General features: G+C 41.5%; 1 long non-coding RNA gene across 2 annotated transcripts in view; it reads left to right on the top strand.

Annotated features, from left to right (window-relative positions):
• Positions 1 to 1,272: 1,272 nt before the first annotated feature.
• Positions 1,273 to 16,789, top strand: part of LOC128804193 (uncharacterized) — a 28,581-nt gene continuing 13,064 nt past the window's right edge. The window contains exon 1 of one of the 2 annotated variants that reach the window (XR_008435965.1): positions 1,273 to 1,436. This is a non-coding gene — a long non-coding RNA (uncharacterized LOC128804193). Of the gene's footprint in view, positions 1,487 to 16,789 lie in introns of both variants that reach the window. The other variant, XR_008435966.1, reaches the window with a different exon arrangement.

Genomic DNA, 16,789 nt, shown 5'->3' with positions numbered 1-16,789 from the left:
AATTTTCCTCATTCAAAGGTACGTTTGTGCATGGAATCACTGCTATGCTTAAAGGTGCCCCTTTACTTGACATTGCTTAATAAAGCCCTTTGAGATAACCACAGTGCGAGAGATGTTTTAGAAAAGCACAATTTTTATTTCTTCCCAGCTTTAGCCCTAAGCGGTTCAGCATTATTTGAACATCAGCAACAGCACTTCTTTATGACTTCAAAGTCAGAACCTAACCTCAAATAGGCAGTGCATCTCGAGATTAAAACTGTGCCCAGCACTCTGAGAAATGGATGTTTTCAGCAGGAAGAAGAGCAACAGGAGGTAGCAACACAACAGTCTAAGACCACTCAATTAGAAGGTTTATTAAGGTTACACTAAGGCACCTGTCATGAACACTCTCACAGGAAACACTTTAAGAAAGGCATGAGGAAAAGGATGAAACCACTAAGCTTGGAAAAAGTTCTATAGCTGTTATTAACATGGAAGAAGGGCAAGATTCCTCCCAGCCAACCTTTTCAGCAGAAAGCTGAAAGCTGTTGGGCACACTGCAACCAATGCAAGCCCATGAAACGTCTTTTATTTTCAAATTATGTAATCCTAACAAGAAGAAAAGACAAATAGATGTCTGAGTTCTTCTATTTTCCACCAGTTATAGCTACTGTCTGTTTAGGACCACGGTGAGAGGTTCCTCCTCCGCAGTAAGAGAGCAGAGTGTCTCTGTGGCAGCCAGCCTAAGCCTTGGGAGCTGGGAAGCGGCTGCAGGTGTTTTGGGGTGTCGCTGGTGCAGAGATGACAGCAGCTCAGGTTGCGTGTGACAGGGCTCCCCAGCACGCAGTCCCGCCGCTCTGCCCAGACAGCCCCTGCTCCCGGAGGACGCGGAGCCGGCCCTCCATTTTTGTTTTCGGCCCGTTATCGCAGAGTTTGATCAACTCAACAGGCGCTTCCGTCCTGCTGGTACGCGGAAAAAAAAGGAATTGCTCTCCTCCTCCCACCTATTTTGGCGTTCTCCTTTACAAACCTCTCTCCCCTGTCCTGCGCGCTGGCCCCACAGGCCAGCGGGCCGACACCTGAGGAGGCCGGGCGTGCTGCACGCAGCTCCCCGGCCCGCGGGGTACCCTCCGGGCGGGACCGGCACTGGGGCCGGGCTCCCCGGGGCGGCGGGGCCGGGTGCGGCTGGGGCCGGCGGTCCCCGGGCGGGCGGCAGAGGGCGCCCCGCGTTCCGCAGAGCGGGGCCGGGAGGAGCCTCCGGCGCGGCCGGGGAGGGCCGGGGGGAGGGCCGGAGCTGCCACGTCCTCGGCGGCGAGCGGCGGGCGGGGAGCGCAGCTCGCGCCTCAGCCCCACGTGTGGCAGCGGAGCGGGGAAGTTGCCGGCGGCCGGCGCTGCGAACCCTGCTCCTCTCCCGCCGCTGCCCGGCCCTTCCCGTCTCTCGGAGGACGCAACTCCAAGTAAGGGCGCGGGGCGGCCCCGCTCCCGCCCGCTGTCCCGGGAGAGGCCGGTGGGTGCGGGAGGCGCTGGGAAGGGGCGGCGGGGAGCGCTGTGACGGGGCACGGGGCGAGCCCGCGGTGTCCCGGGGGAGCCGCGGGGCAGCGGGATCGGCTCCCGGGCGGGACAACTTCCTACGGATTTGGGCTCCCAGCGCTCCGTCCCGCGGCCGGGGTGCCGCGGATAAGCCCGGAAAGTTTGGGAAGGCGGAGGGCGGGCGGGGAGCCGGGAGCCGGCCGGGGACGGCGGGAGGGAGCTGCCGCCGGGCCGCGCTGCCGGGGCTGGGTGGCAGCCCCCGGGAAGCTCCGCTGAGAGGCTGGCGAGGAAAATAACTGCTCCGAAGACTCGCAGAAGACTTTCGGGGTTTATGTGTTGTTGTTTTTTCTTTTTTCTTTTTTCTTTTTCTTTTTTTTTTTTTTTTATCTACTTAATTTCGATTCCCAATCGCGAGTACAGTTGTGCCGGGAAACGACCGAGACCTGTGTTTAAGCAGCCTGTTGGAAACAAAAAAATATCTCAGGAAAGCATTAAAGGTGACCCAAGGAGGAAAAAAAACCCCAATCTGTTCTGAATGTAAAAACGTGGGGTTCGTCTCTTTTTTAAAGCACCGTGCCCTAATTTGTGCATGTTTTGTCCCTGTGATGAGCTGTCATGAGTTTGGTGCATAGTTTTGTGGTTCTCCTTATTTTTGATTACCTTAAATTTTTTTTTTTTTTGCTGTGTTTCTAAACAGATTATAGTTCAACCTTTTCTCTTATTTTTCGACTGTTTAAAATGTTCTCTTGTCAGAGTGGTTTCTGTTCCGTGGTCCCTATCCTGCCTGAAATTTGTATGATATTTTTATAGGTCTGTGGGGTGGTGCCACCCTGAGTCGAACCTCTGGGGGTTCCGTGTTTCTCTCAGTTTTGAAAATTTGATTGTCAGTTATTTATAGCTTTGTTCAGAATTTCCTCCTTGAAATGAACTAGAAGTCTTACAGGAATTCCCCTATGCCCTGTTGAGAAAAAGTGAAATGAGTTTCTGTTGGTACGTTTTTAATAACTTTTTGCTCTCCCCCTTTCTCTTAATTGCCTTTTAGTAGCCTATTTATAACATACAGACCTCCTAAAATGAAGCTAAGAAGAAAACTATTCTCAACCTTTGTTGATTTCACTGATAAATGAAATTGAAATGAAATTGTCAGATAAATGAACTGCTCCTTGCACAGCAATTTTAGCTGCTCGTTTCCCTAATGCTTTGTGGGAACCGTGGAAGGGACATCTACCAACAGGAATTTTAGGTGAAGCTATCATATACTGCCCAATATTTTGGGAGAACTACCTGTTTCTTTAGTGCATTTTCCAGCCTGGACTTGTATAGGTCTCCATTCTGCTCCTCGAGAGGGTTTTGGCAGAGCTGTTGGCCACAAATGCAGGGCAGCACAGAAGAGCGTGGACAGCACTGACAGACTTACAGAGATGAAGACAAGTGATTTGCAGAGCTGGGCAGCTTCAGATGCTGCCAGGGTGGACACTGGAAAGCTCTCCTAGGGAGTCCTGAGCACACAGGGATATGGTGGGATTTTGGGATATGATTGGTGTTCACAGTATGATGGGACTGGTTTGTGTTCAGACCTGTGAACATCAAATGTTCAGTAGTGACTGCATACCCACACCTCCTGTCTGTGGAACACCATCTGAGCTTTGCAGCTACCCCAGAGTGTGGGGTGGAAATGGGCCTGTGTGAGGTGACAGCCGTCAGTAATGCTCCCTAGCTGATCGCTGGGTCATTGCTGCTTGTTTGGAGAGGGGGGGTGGGTGCAGTAGCAGCGAGAGTGGACCGTGTGCTTACTGGTTGCTGCTAGATCTGTATGCTAGCAAAACAATTTCAGTATTTTTAAAAAATTTAATCATGATTTTCTATGCATTAAATAATCACAGAAATGCTTTTGCACATATGTATGTATGTATGTATAAGAGATACATGTACTGCTTAGGTGGTACGACTTATCTTGTTGGATACATTTGATGATGGCAGTATGTAATGTAATGCAGTTTCCTTGTTCATTTTCACAAATTTTCTTTCTCCACCATCTTTCTCCCTTTCCTATTACTTTGAAGACCAGTAAGGCTTGTCCCAATGGTGGTGGTCCACCAAGAAGCAGTGGTGAGAAGCTGAATGAACTCCTGCATTAAGTCACAGAAGATAGGTCCTGATTCAGCAGGCAGCACTGCTGTCATGGGGGCTGTGCTCAGAGAGATACATTGATCTTTTGCAGTGCTCTCGGGGTTTCAGAGAGCTAACCACGAATTCTCTCTGCTGAACTCGGCTGGGCTTTGCTTTTACTGCTACAGATAGGCTTCAGCTGCTCCCAAAGCCGTCTGAGCCCTTTGAGAATGGATCTGGCATCTCATTCAGGTCCAGGTGCTTCAGAATAAAACGATCTCTGTCTCCATACTAATCTCTCCGTCATGAACTGCAAGGAACATCCCTGGGTGGATTGGTGTCCATGACATGCAGTAACAATTTGTGCTGCATGCCAATATAGATGTCTCTAGTTTTTGATTCATTATGAAAATGCTTGGAGAAATTGTCCCGCAAAGAGATCTTGCCTGTTGTCTTCTCTGGAGATCCCCAATGCTGATGGCTTTACAGCGCCACCAGGGCAGTGGCAGGGCTGTAAATCCACAAATTCTGTAACCAGGTGAGACTTTTCTTTAGAGGGTGAAAGATCCTGAGCTGTCCATGATGCCATTTTGGGTTGCTTCTTTTTTGGTTTGTTTTGGTTTTTACTTGTTTTTTATTTATTTATTTATTTTAAATTATAGCAGTAACAGCTTCCCAGTAAGTCCTGCATACAGCTGAAGAGTTACCTTCCTTCTGCTCATTATGGCAAAGAGTTATGTGGGCAGATGTGGCCTGTGTGAGGATTTGCTGAGCTCTTAATCGTGTTTGTTGCTGATAGGCCATGCAAATATGGAGGGCATCTCTTTCAGTACATAAAGGTCTTAACTGCTCACCACCTTAGGGAAATGTGCTGTTAAAATGCTTTAATTGTTTTATCAGTAGGTACAGGCCATGAAGTTGTAGATGTAAAATAATCCTGCAACAGTGCAGACTGCCAGCCCTTTTTTTTCCTTTTTTTTTTTTCCTTCTGGTTGCTTGTTTAGGTTTTTTGAGAGAGATATTTTAACTAAGAAAAACCGTAAAATAATTACTGTAGGTAACAGAGGAAGCAGGCTTTGTATAATGAATGGGGGAAGTAACCAGAGATGAGATATTTGTGAGCCTTTTGAGCACATATGTATCTTGAGGGGATAGGAATGTGTGATAATATTCTCTCTGTTGTCTTTTGCCCTGTCACTAGTTTTATTTCAGTATTTATGGGGTTTTTTTTGGTCTTCTTTATCCTTTGTTTCTTGTATTGTACACCCATTTTAGATGCAAAGAAGTTAGTCACTTTGTACTTTCTTAAAAGTGTGAGCTTTTGGGTGTCTGTATATCTAGAAGGTTCTGACCACTGTTGTCATTAGAAATCTTGTAGAAATCTTGTACCTCGAAAGGTAGGGCATACCCCAATCAAATTACTTTGCATTAAAGTTCTGAAAGTACAAGCTTAATTTTAAGTATATGAGCGACTTGTCAGAGGGGTTATCTTTCGAGTCCATCAGTATGCTGGTCAAAACTTAATGTAAATGAAAGAGTGTGCAGTGCGGTGAGCTTTCCACTGCAGTTTCCGGTGAGTGTAGAAAACTAGTTTTTGCAATTCACGTGTGCTGTTTAAGTAGCTACTTTATTGATGGGGGCCGCATTCTTGGGGCCAGAGGAGTTACATTGTGTAGTTTTGTGGTGAGATTCTTTGGGGATAAAAAGCTGCTAAATAACCTGCCTGCCTTCCTGTTTGCTCATACACTGTATTAAAGGCATGCGCAAGATAGGGACCTTACTTCCACCTTAACCAAGATTCGGTGGGAGATGTTGACAAAACCAGAAGGTGGGGCTGGATTTGTAGGTGGAAGATGGAGGGTAAGTGATTTGTGACACTGACTTTTGCAGCATGCACGGCACTCAATTGTTAGGTTTCTAACGAGTGCAGGTTGCTAACAGAGCCACACTTGTATTTTCCCTTGTCTGTAAGAGCTGCTTCTGTGACCATAATGCAGTCTCTGACTTACAAAATGAGACACAATAATATGGAAATTCAGTGAAAATGTCAGTTTTGAGTGTTTGGATTTTTTTTTTTCTTTAAATAGGTAGTAACAATACTTCTGGGCTTTTCCCAGTCCTCTACAGGTGCCTGTGGACCTGAAGGTAAAGGGACATAGCAGAGGAGTCTGACTGCATTTAGAGTGGGTGGGTATTGACTTTCTGTGTTATGGCAAAGGGTCAGAAGAAACAGGTTTACAAGGTTTTGTGAAATGGCCTGATGTGTGGAAGCAGGAATGCTGAAACTCATTATTGGACTTACCAAAGCCTGTGAACCAGGCTAGAATGTGAACTCGTGACTGGTGCCCTAAGCCTTAGTGCCAGCTAACCTCTTTTCTGATCCCTTTCATGATTTTTATTTTATCTTGTTTGGATTGCACTTGTTTTCCATTAGACTTTTTATTGTGGTCCTTTTATTTGCTCTGGTATTTTTCTTTCCTATTTACCCTAGTTGTTCTTTGGCAGTTTCTCTGATTTTTCTTTTTTTTTAATTGCATTGTTAGATTTTTCTCCTATGCACAACCTGTGTTGTTTACATTTATTCTTCCTTTATTCATCTTCTTACGTTTTTCTTCTTTTAACTCTTATTCTTAGAGGAGCCAGTTTTACTCTTTGAGACCAGCCCTTTCTTATTGATTGCCAGCTGCTTTTATTGAAACTAATTTACATTCTCTGCTCTTATTGTGCTATACAGAGGACTAGTGATTTTGAGTAAAGCTCTTTCCCAAAAGGCTTTGCTCAGAAATTGTCTCTGTATTTCACAAAAAGAGTGAAAAATAAAGAGCAACATCAGTGCAAAAGCTGCTTCTGCCCAAACCAATGTGTTTGTGTCTCTGTCACATGAAGAGTAGAAATGTGGCCTGCCCTGCTGCAGGCACAAATGACTTTTTCAGGCTGAAATGAGCTGGTGTGGTGAGGGGGAGTGCAGAATGATGTGGCCTTATGTTTACTTACATGGGCACCCCTTAGACTTTGGCAGTAATAAACACAATCCATTTTGATTGTGGCTGTGTTCTGCCTTGGTACTGCTGTGATTTTTTAGGTTGTTTGTTTTTTCCATAAACTGGTGTAAAAAAATTATGAAGAATAAAGATACACTACAGTTAAAGAGTTGAAGAGCTATGTTTGCATGATGGTAAACTTGGGGAAAAAATGTTAAATGAGAGGGGACGGCTGGGTAGGCTTTAACACTCGAAGTACTATCTGCCTTCAGATAGGCTCTTTTGAGAAGGGTCTCTAATAAGGTTTCTCAAGCCTTATTAGTTGCTAAGCATAAAACCCCTGTGTTCAGGTCATGTTGATTTTGGGCTTTGTGTCACGCTAGAGGTATGGATAATCAGGGTTTGGATGTACTAGACATCAGGGTGTATATCCCATCTCTTTCTCAGACTGCTTTTGATTTATAAATTGGTCTCACTGCTTTTTCACCCAGTGTCAGTTTGGTTTGACACCTTGGCTTTGCTTGTACATTTGGAAAGGAGACCATGGTACAGAGTTTAGCATTGGGTCTGGAGGGGGGAGGTGTATTACATAAATTTGTTACCAAAATTCACTGAAGTGCTCTGCCTCTCAAATGTTTGTTCTTAGCATGGCTGCGTACTGGTAATTATATGTCAACATTGCATCAGGGTAGATCTTTTACTTAACTTTGGCACCCAGCTAGAAGCATAACAAAAAGAAGGAAGCTGCAGGATGGAGTTTTTAGTTCTAAAAGTGCACCCTCAAACATAGATTAGGTACATGGCTGTCATGATACAAATAAGATAAGAGATCCCAGAGCCTTTTATTAGACTTACTGGTGCCAGTATAAAATACGTCTCTGAGCCTGCAGTCATGCCACAAAAAGGCTCAGGAAGCTCATCTGTGGTTAGTTGTCTTTGCAAATTCAGGTCTGCTTATAAACCTGTGCACTTACTGTGCTGGGTCTGGCTATCAACTCAACCTTCACAGCCTACTTTGAATGGAAAAACATACAGTTAAACTCTAGCATAATTTAGGACAAAAACTGCAGGATAGATGTGTGTGAAGTGGCTTGAGAGGTTTAGGTGTTAATGCTGCACAGCATCAGAAAAACTTGAGTTTTCTGAATTCATAACTGTTACAGGAGAGGCTTGTATTTATACTGCTGTAACCTGTGAAGTACGTTTGAAGGTTTGGAGTCTTAGAGTTACTTGTGATGAAGTACTTCAGCATAGAGGAACAGGCTGCATGCCAACTTTTTGCCTTAATGTTAGGGTTTGATATCGTTACTCAAAAGTCTTGATGCTGGTTCTTGCTGGTGAATTATTATTTCAGTCTGCAGAACAAACAGTTTCCCTCCATTGTTTAAGTCTTTCCCACAGTTGTAAGAGAAATACTTAAGAGTACAGGAAATGGTGTCTGTAAAAGTAAGATTTGATCTGAAATCTGATTGCCTGAACAATTGCTAAGTCTTTTACACTTCTGAAAGTTGAAGATGACTTAGTTATTTCTGTTGCTAATTTACTTAGCACGTTAAACTCATTGTATAGTTATGCGCATCAAACACACTTTTCTTTTAAATTGCATTATAAATTGAGGAAGAGAAACAGAAATATTTGTATATAACCTTTTTTTTTTTCCCATGTCTTCCAGCTATAGCACTGCCTTCCTGAGTTGGGAAAAAGTGAAACCTTTCTGTTCTGTGTCCAAACAGAACATAATACAGAAGCCAATAGTAGAAGTAGGAGTGAGAATCCATTTGACTTTTTAAATTCTGTTAATAACAGGATGGGTTAGTACTATTGAATATAATGTTGTATTTTTCTTAAAAAAACAAAGTTATTGACTTTAGTATGTGCTTAAGGGAGGAGCAGGGGGAGTTTTCAAACATCCCAAAAGGGCTGTAGGAATAAATCTTTGGAGCAAATTCAATAACAAGTAGAAATATTTGAGTTGGTTTGTGCATCTTAGCATTGATCTCTTCCTGAACTAATCACACCCCTCCTAACACACGCACAGTGTAGCTATACAGTGCCTTGCAGCCTCTTCTGCACACCCTTCCAAGTAATTAGACAGGAGCAGGATCTTCTGTGTAAGCCTTTGAGCTTTGTTATTTCCGTGCTGTGTTCAGTGAAAATGCAGTGCTGAGAGAATGGCCTTCTTTGGCTTAGGCACAGCTTCTGGAGCTGCTTTGCATCTGATCCCCTCTGAACAGGAGTGAGGAGGATTGGGTCTGCCTGTGGTGTAGCACTCTGTCATACCCCATCTCTGGTTCTGGTAAATCAAAGCTGTTGACAGTTGGCTTAGCTGGTTTTTTCATGTTCTCTTTGGAACAAGATGATCTTTAAGGTCCCTTCTAAACCAAACCATTTTATGATTCTCTGTATATGTTCCTGAAATGCCCAAAAGCCAGTGGGAGGTTAGTCCCAGCTGTTTTTGTGACTGACAGAATTTCTATGTGTTTTGGGGAGGGATGTGATTTCTTTGGGGTGGGCTTTTAAAGTTTTTTGTTCTGTGGTTTTTTGTTTTATTAAGTTGGTTGTTTTGTTTTGGAAAGAAAGTACCTGTGCAATTGCTGCTTAACTTTTAACTTCTGGATATGTTTTGGCAAAAATTGTTTTTTTTTTTTTTTTTTCAATGCCTCACAGAACAGTGAAAAAAGAACTCCTGGCCTCTAAAGCTTTTCTGCTTAATGCACTTCCTTGACCTTTTCAAGTACTTTGTGCTTTTGCAAGGATATAAACCTGGATATTTTATATATTCTGTGTTGCTGAACTAACTGGAAAATTTGGGGGTTTGAGAGATAGGAACTTTGATGATAAATGCATTTTTCCCTTGTAAAACTTCATCTGTATTCTCTGTGCTGGGCACTCCTGAAGGAGAAATTCAGTGTGAAGAGAGGTCTTGTGACAGTTTTGCCCTTAGCAACCCTTAGAAGCACAGGAGAGGAAGAATTAAAGGAAAGAGCTGCAGTGTGCAAAGTCTGAAGAATTAACATCACTCCCTTTTTCATACAGTGGAAGGAAAAGAGTTGACTGGAAGAAGAAATCTTTCCTGTGGTACTGGTAGAGAAATACAGACAATATCTAAGACCTAGATAAGGCCTCACAAGCAGCAGAAGTGTATCACACTGAAGAAGCTTTCTGGGCTGTGATCAGTGTTCTAAAATACTATTTAAGAAACTGTCCACAAAATACGTATTCAGTTAGTTCATCTGCAAACTTCAAATGTATTTGATAATCCTGATACAGTGTGATTCAAAAGTATTCTTAAGCTTAACCTTATTTTAATAAGAAAAAGGCATCATGGTCGAGTATACCACATTGCATATGTTTGCTGAAAATTTTGCCACATGGCATTTATTTGCTCCTTTACTTTAAGCTAAATTTTATTTTTTGCTGGTTTTTTTTCTTGAGTGGGTGGGTACAAACCTTTTGCTGAATATTTCCATCCATGTTTTTATTCACTGTGTGAAAATAATATGACGCTATTACCAAAACAAAAAACCCTCAGGTTGTAGGCATATATTGTAATATCATCGGCATTTTTTTCCTGTAAGAATGACAGTGGATGCAAAGGTGTGTTTAGCTTGAGGAGGGATATAGTTGCTTTCCAAAATAAATGCTATTTATGAAAGTTTATTACAAATTGTCTCCAGGAGAGTGAACATGCAAGCATCAGGGTATGTAATGTTTTCTTTCTTTCGGTAAATGTATTTTTAACAGTTGCTAATCTGTTTCCTGCCTAGGAAACCAAGGAAGTTTAAGAGAAAAGAAGATTATGGACATATTTGTTATTCAATGCTGTGTTGTTTCTCTGTCTTCTATCTCCTGCACAGTTAGAAACTCTGCAGGAAAGGGATATGTGACTTGTGTTGAAAACTTTCAGATTTCCTGTTTCTCTGGGCATGTAGGTTTCTAGCTGGGCAGGTTAACCTTTACTGCTGGGCTGTATCTCCATATTTTCCTTTGCCCTGGAAAATTTTTGGTCTCCACTATTCCTGACCACCCTGGACGGTTGACAATCTCTTCCTTCCAGTCTGACAATACCAACAGTGCAGTGGCACCAGCTATGTGCAAGTCCCTTTGAATTCTGCTGTCAGTTACATTTCTTGTGAATAAAGTGTTTGAGAATTCCAGGGAGTCCTGAATATAAACCTATTAATTATGTGTCAACATAACAGCATCTGTCATTGAAATTGGGTATCATTTATTTGGCATCAGCATGGCAAAGATTTGGCTGACAGCCAGAGTGAAATATTCCAGCAAAAGCTGCTGCAGCAGGAGCCATCTCAGAAGCAATTTGCTGAAATTCAGGTGCTCTAACATCGTCTTTTGATAAATTCTTAAGACATGAGGGACCTTAAGTAGAAAGCCTTTCATGTTCCACATTCTTGCCTCCTGTTATTTCTGGTTCATGTCCATTTTTTTTTTGTTATTCTTCTCTTGGAAAAGATACATACAAGGTTCCAGGATGTATATATCCTGTGATTTATATCCTTTTTTGGCTTTTCACTTCTTATTTCAATGTTGTTTACATAAAAGTTCCAGATGAATGTAGTCAATGATGCCTGCTTTGGGAAGACCTAGCTTAAGTATGAAAGAGGCAAGGCTCTCAAAACAGGAGAGTAGGAAATTGCCCCTTGTAAAATATATGTGTTGTGGAGGTTTTGCGTATTTTTTCTTTTTTGAATAGCTTTGTCTCTTTCTTGCTTTTTTTCTTAGATAATTTTCTTAGATTTAAGTAAGTTTGAATTCCCAAAGATGTGAGTAAGTCAAAATAGTAATTTCAGAAAGTTAGGAAATCCCAAATCTGTAACAGACTCCATTTGTCATGGACATTACTGCCATGGTTGAGTAAGCATTTTAGTGTACCTGTGGGAAATGGGGAACTCAGATCACTTTGTTTTTATGGATGATCTTTATCATACTTGAAGGAGGTGAAGAGGAAATTCTTTGATTTAATGGTATAGCTTGTAATAGTCACCTGGTTGATTCTGATACCTGTTTAAAAACAAAACCAGGATGAGTGGGAAAGGAGAAAATACAGCAGAAAGGCTCAGTATCCAGTAGCATATCTAAGTGTTTACCTCGTGCCTTTTTACTGACTCTGGGCTCCAAACAGTCCCTATCCCTTCATCAAATGTAAGTTTTTCACTTGGGTGCTAAAAAAACATAATTTTTAGGGATAAAAGTAGTTGGGAGAAAATACACATTGGGTTTTCAGTGCTGGAGGAAAAGCTTGTAGAATAAAGATGAACTGGGTTTTTTTAAAGGTTTTTAGGGTTTTTTTTTTTTTTTTTTTTTCCTGGGTTCCTCCCCTCCTCCTTGAGGTTTGAAGTCCTATGAAGTTGAGTTTTTCTCAGAGGGGAGAGAAAAATGAAAGGGAGGGAGATCTATCATATTGTCTGCATTTTAAATGGGCTGGTTTCTCTTTGGTAGAAAATAAATAGTAAATTTGGATTAGCTCTTAACTTCCTACTCTCAAAAGAAATCACAATTCTGGAGTTAAGTAATGAAACCTCTTTAGGAAAATCAATGTTACCTGTATCCAAGCTCAATTTATTCAAGAGGTCAGCTTTGTTGCTGCCCTGGCATAGCTTGAATTTAATGATTAACAACCTCTTAATGACTGTTCATGTAACTTCCATCTGGTATTTTATATAAGTGTAAGCCAAGATGATAACAGAATGCTGTAGTAAAGCAGTATGTGCTATTCAGGGAAAAATCTTGTTCCAAATCCTGTATGCAGCATGCATCAGCCCCAGTGAAACTGAGAGAAGCCCATTAAGAAATCCGATTAGCTGTCTGCTCTCTAGGCGAGTTAAAATCTCTGTCCAGCGTGGTAATCAGTGATGTCTAACTGCTGGCTTATCTGGTAATAGTGCTGTCACCTTTTACAGGCGCCTCTCTTGCAGTTCCACCTGGCTTGTGTATTCATTTCAGCCACGTAGAACACCGAGCAGCCAAGTGAGACCCTGTTATAAATTTTAAAATCCTCTTCAGAGCTGAGGCTGGCATTGTCATGTTCTGTTGCGTTGCCCTTTGTTCCTGCAGGTTGCCTTGTGAGATCTCCAGGTGCCATGTAAGCAGTAGCACATAAGAGTAGGGTGTGCTTTGTGTGAAAGCAGCATGAAAAAGTGCAGCATTAGGTTCAAGTTTCAAAGTCATGTCAAGTGCTAGTTAGTGTGCTTGCTTCAAGCAGTAGTTTTCTACAGGTGAGAAAAAAAAAAACAACATATAATTTCAGGAAGAAATAATGGAAAATCTTTCAAAAGTAGCTTTAGTTAATGTAGTAGCCTGTAAAATCTAAATTGTTTTCCTGTTCAAATGCAGAATGTGAAGGAGAGCAATTCTAATGTCTGCAGTTTTTAATGTATTTATTTCCAGAAAATACAGATCTGGTGTCCCATTCGTGTCCATGAAGAGACCTGGCTGAAACCTGTGGTGCACTGCAATAGCAGTCAAGATGAGTTGCCAAATGGGAACTGAACTTTTCATCAGCTCTTGCCACATAAATATAGTCCTGAATCTTTTGAAGGTGTCATCTGCTGGTAGTTGCTTCCCATCAGTGTTTGCTCATCTTCTATTCCTTTCAGTCAGAGGAGGTGAATTTAGACTGCCACTGTCTTGATAGCTGGGGGTTTCTTAATTGTTGTATGCTCTCTGCTTGTGGGTTCCCTCAAATCACTGTGATCTCAGTCATGCTTTGTACCTTATTTTGTACTTCATTCTATACTTGCTATTGTGAAATACATTAATACTGTGTCACTTCTGTTTAGGTTTATGAACAATTTTGAACTATTTTTGGCATCCTCAACTGATCGAAACTTCAGTGTACCCTCAAGGAAAGTGAGGTGATACCTATGGTACAGCAGAGTAAATAAGAGGTTATGCTTCTCTCTTCCCCTTCTCAGAAATCTGCTTTGTAGTTGTAGTTCTAGTTTCAAAACTTGGTTGATTTGTGAAAAGAAATCTCACTTCTCTGTGGGAAAGAGGCGTAAGCAATGGCTGATGGCCTATATCATAGGAGGAGTAAGCAGATCTGATACCTCCAGCCGTTTGTAGGAAAAAGATGGTTCTCAGAGTCCTGCTGGAGGTGGTGTATACTGTCCTCACCTCGAATGAGCTTGTTGATTCTCTTGGGTTTTGGAGATTCATGGTCAAGAGTATGGGTACAGTACACTTGGTATTATTTTGAATATTTAGATTTTGGTCTGGTTAGTAAGAGGATCTGTTAAACCACTGCTGGGTTTTCTGCTCAGATATTTAGTTTATTCCCCGCTCTTTGTTGAGCCTCTATTCCTTTCTTAGTCTGGTCTCTTCTTCCCCATTCAAATTAGTTGCAGTTTGGAGGAAATTAACATTTTCCTTTTCTCTACACTTACATCAGGAATTCAAAGGACAAAATTCCCCTTCTTCACTCTCAGGAGTGAAGTGCTATTTTATAGTACCCTCAAATTAAATATTGGGGTCACTAATCTACTCCTTGCACCACAGTTCTTGTATAGAGGAACAGCTTATTTGGAGCAGTATTTGCAGAACCATTTCAGTACATCTCACTATTTTCAAGTCAGTACTGCGGCCTTATATAAGCCAGTCTTCATCCGCTTAACTCCAGGACAAATGTGGTGATTAATATTTATATAAAAGCTTTCATGTTTCCACAGTGAAATTGTCTCACTTTGAAAAGAAAAGGTGTCTTTTTCCCTGTTGACTTGGTGTGGAAAAAGCTTGCAAAGGCTTCCAGCAGCACTGCATCTGAGACAGGCATCAGCAGAAGAACTGAGGTCATCTTTAATTCGGTATTTCATTTTGTGAAATTGCCTACTCCAAGAAAAATAAAACATTTACATGTATATTAACCAGTGTTTGCCAGCTCTTGGAATAAAGCCAGTTCTCTCAGGGCCAAACAAACGCTCTGAGTGAATGAGTAATAATCTGCAATTGTCACTCCTAATTTATGGATGAGTAGATAGAGCAATGTTTGCCATTTTAAGTTGTCCTATTTGCTTGAAAGACTAGAAATCATGATTAGCTGTTGGCTTGGAGTATCAATAGCATGTCTGTTTATAGCTGATTTACTCAGGATAGCTGTTACAAAAGTTCAAGACCTCTGCACATGATAAGAAGTAATTGTGAAAGAAGATGAGAACACATGAAGGTTACAGATGTTGTGGGACAGTAATTTGGAATACACAGCCAGAAGCTGAAGGATAAATGGCATCTCTTCTTTATAAATCACATGCAAGGTCTCCCTGTGCCTCGTTTATTTTCTGAGGAAATCTGTATCATCATGTTAAGAGAAAATTTAAAAATCCATGGATTCCCAAGATAATGTCTATATTGGCTTTTGTTGTTGATAAATAAGAGGAGAGCATACTACTGATTATCTTACAATGATGTTTCCTGTCTCTGAGCCTTTCCATTTGCTTAATTTTCCAACAAATGCAGTTAAAAACAGGTTTGGAAACATTGTTTTACATATTCATGAGCATGATTTTGTCATGAAGCTAACAACAATCTTGCCATGATTGGGGTGAATAAAAACAGCAATCAGACTCTGTTTTGTTGCTAAAGAGGTGTGTTTTTAATGGGAATACTTAAAATCCTTCCTTGTAAAGCCCATATTATATACTGCAGGGAGTCACATAGCACAGCCCCTCTGGAGTAGGACTTTATGGGAATGAGTGTCGCTCTTGAGATTAAATTATCTGCAGAGTATCCTGTGAAGTCTTCCATGAGGTCTCCCGACAGGTTGTGGAGGAGGCTGCTCCATCACACCTAAATACATAGGCAGGAGATGGATGAGAAATATGAACCTCAGCTGTCAGCCACTAAAAGCAAAGACACACAGTGCAGAAGTGAGACCCATCACTGATGTTGGTCTTCTTTGGTGGATGGACTCTTCCATCCACTTCTTTCAGTCTTTATTTTACTTCCATGCAGCTTTTCTTCTGTGTGCTGGTTTGTCTTTGTTTTAATTTTGTTGTTGTTTTTTTTTTCCCTGCACATTAAGGGGACTCTCCTGTGCTTTCTGTCTGAGCTTCATTATCTTGCTCACCTACTTGCACTGCATCATAACTTTTTTCTTCCTTTCCCCCCATTGCATTAAACTTCCTATCTGTCATCTTGTCAAATGAAATAACAGCAAGAGCAGTTGTTGTTGGATGTTGTAGATACCAGGATGTCCACAGCCCAGAGTGCAGCCATTAATATTCTGTCTGTAAGCTGTGGAAGACAGGCTCTGAAGAGGTGCCTAAGGACATGATTCCTCAGCCCCTCTCGAAAGGTCAGACATAGGACTTAACTTCTGTACTGTGTAGCCTTAGCTGTCACTTATGTTTGCAAGCACTTGGATAAGATTAAAAACTAATATATCCCTCTTTTGAGAGAAGGTCAAATAATACGTGATTCAAACCCTGCACGTATTGGATCATGGTATGAACCTTTAAATGCTCATTCCCTGCATGTGCACAGCTTCCAAAACCATCCATGAACTCCAGTGCTGACTTGACTTCCACTGCTGGGGTTCCAGGAGTAACTTGGTTTGATTGTTCAGTGCCTGGTGTTAAATTGACAAGAGGGATCTACTAAGTACTCCAGTAAAATGATAAATATATATATATAATACACATATCAAATGTGGCTGGTTTAAACAAGGAAGCAAAATGAGTTGTGTTTTTAAGAGCTGGTCAGCAGTATCTTAATAAAAATAGGGGGTACCACAATATGAATTAAAAAAAAAAAAACAAACAAAAAAAAAACAACAAAAAACACTGAAGGAAAAGAAGACACCAAACCTACCAAGAAAGCAACACCCCAAAGAGGAAAAAAAAAAACCCACAACCAATCCACCCAGCAGCTTGGAGCAATATTTCTTGAAATTGCTTTAAAATATGAAACTATTAAGATTAATCCGAATCAGTCTATGCAGAGTAAGATAGATAGATATGTGCTTAGATCTCAGCAGCAGCAGGTGCTTGCAGTATTATAAATAGAAAGCAATACAAACTGAGGTGCTTATTAAATTTGCCTTTATGATGCTTTGAAGAATTGCCCTAGAACAGAAAAGAAAAATTACCATAGGCTCTGGATTAGAAGGATGACTTAAATAGCTGTGCTGCCAAAGGAAACAGAACATAAACTAGAATAAACGATAGACTTGTTCA

This window comes from Vidua macroura, chromosome 2, assembly GCF_024509145.1.
Source record: "Vidua macroura isolate BioBank_ID:100142 chromosome 2, ASM2450914v1, whole genome shotgun sequence".
Taxonomy (NCBI): Eukaryota; Metazoa; Chordata; class Aves; order Passeriformes; family Viduidae; genus Vidua; species Vidua macroura.
This window is presented reverse-complemented; position numbering and strand designations above follow the sequence as displayed.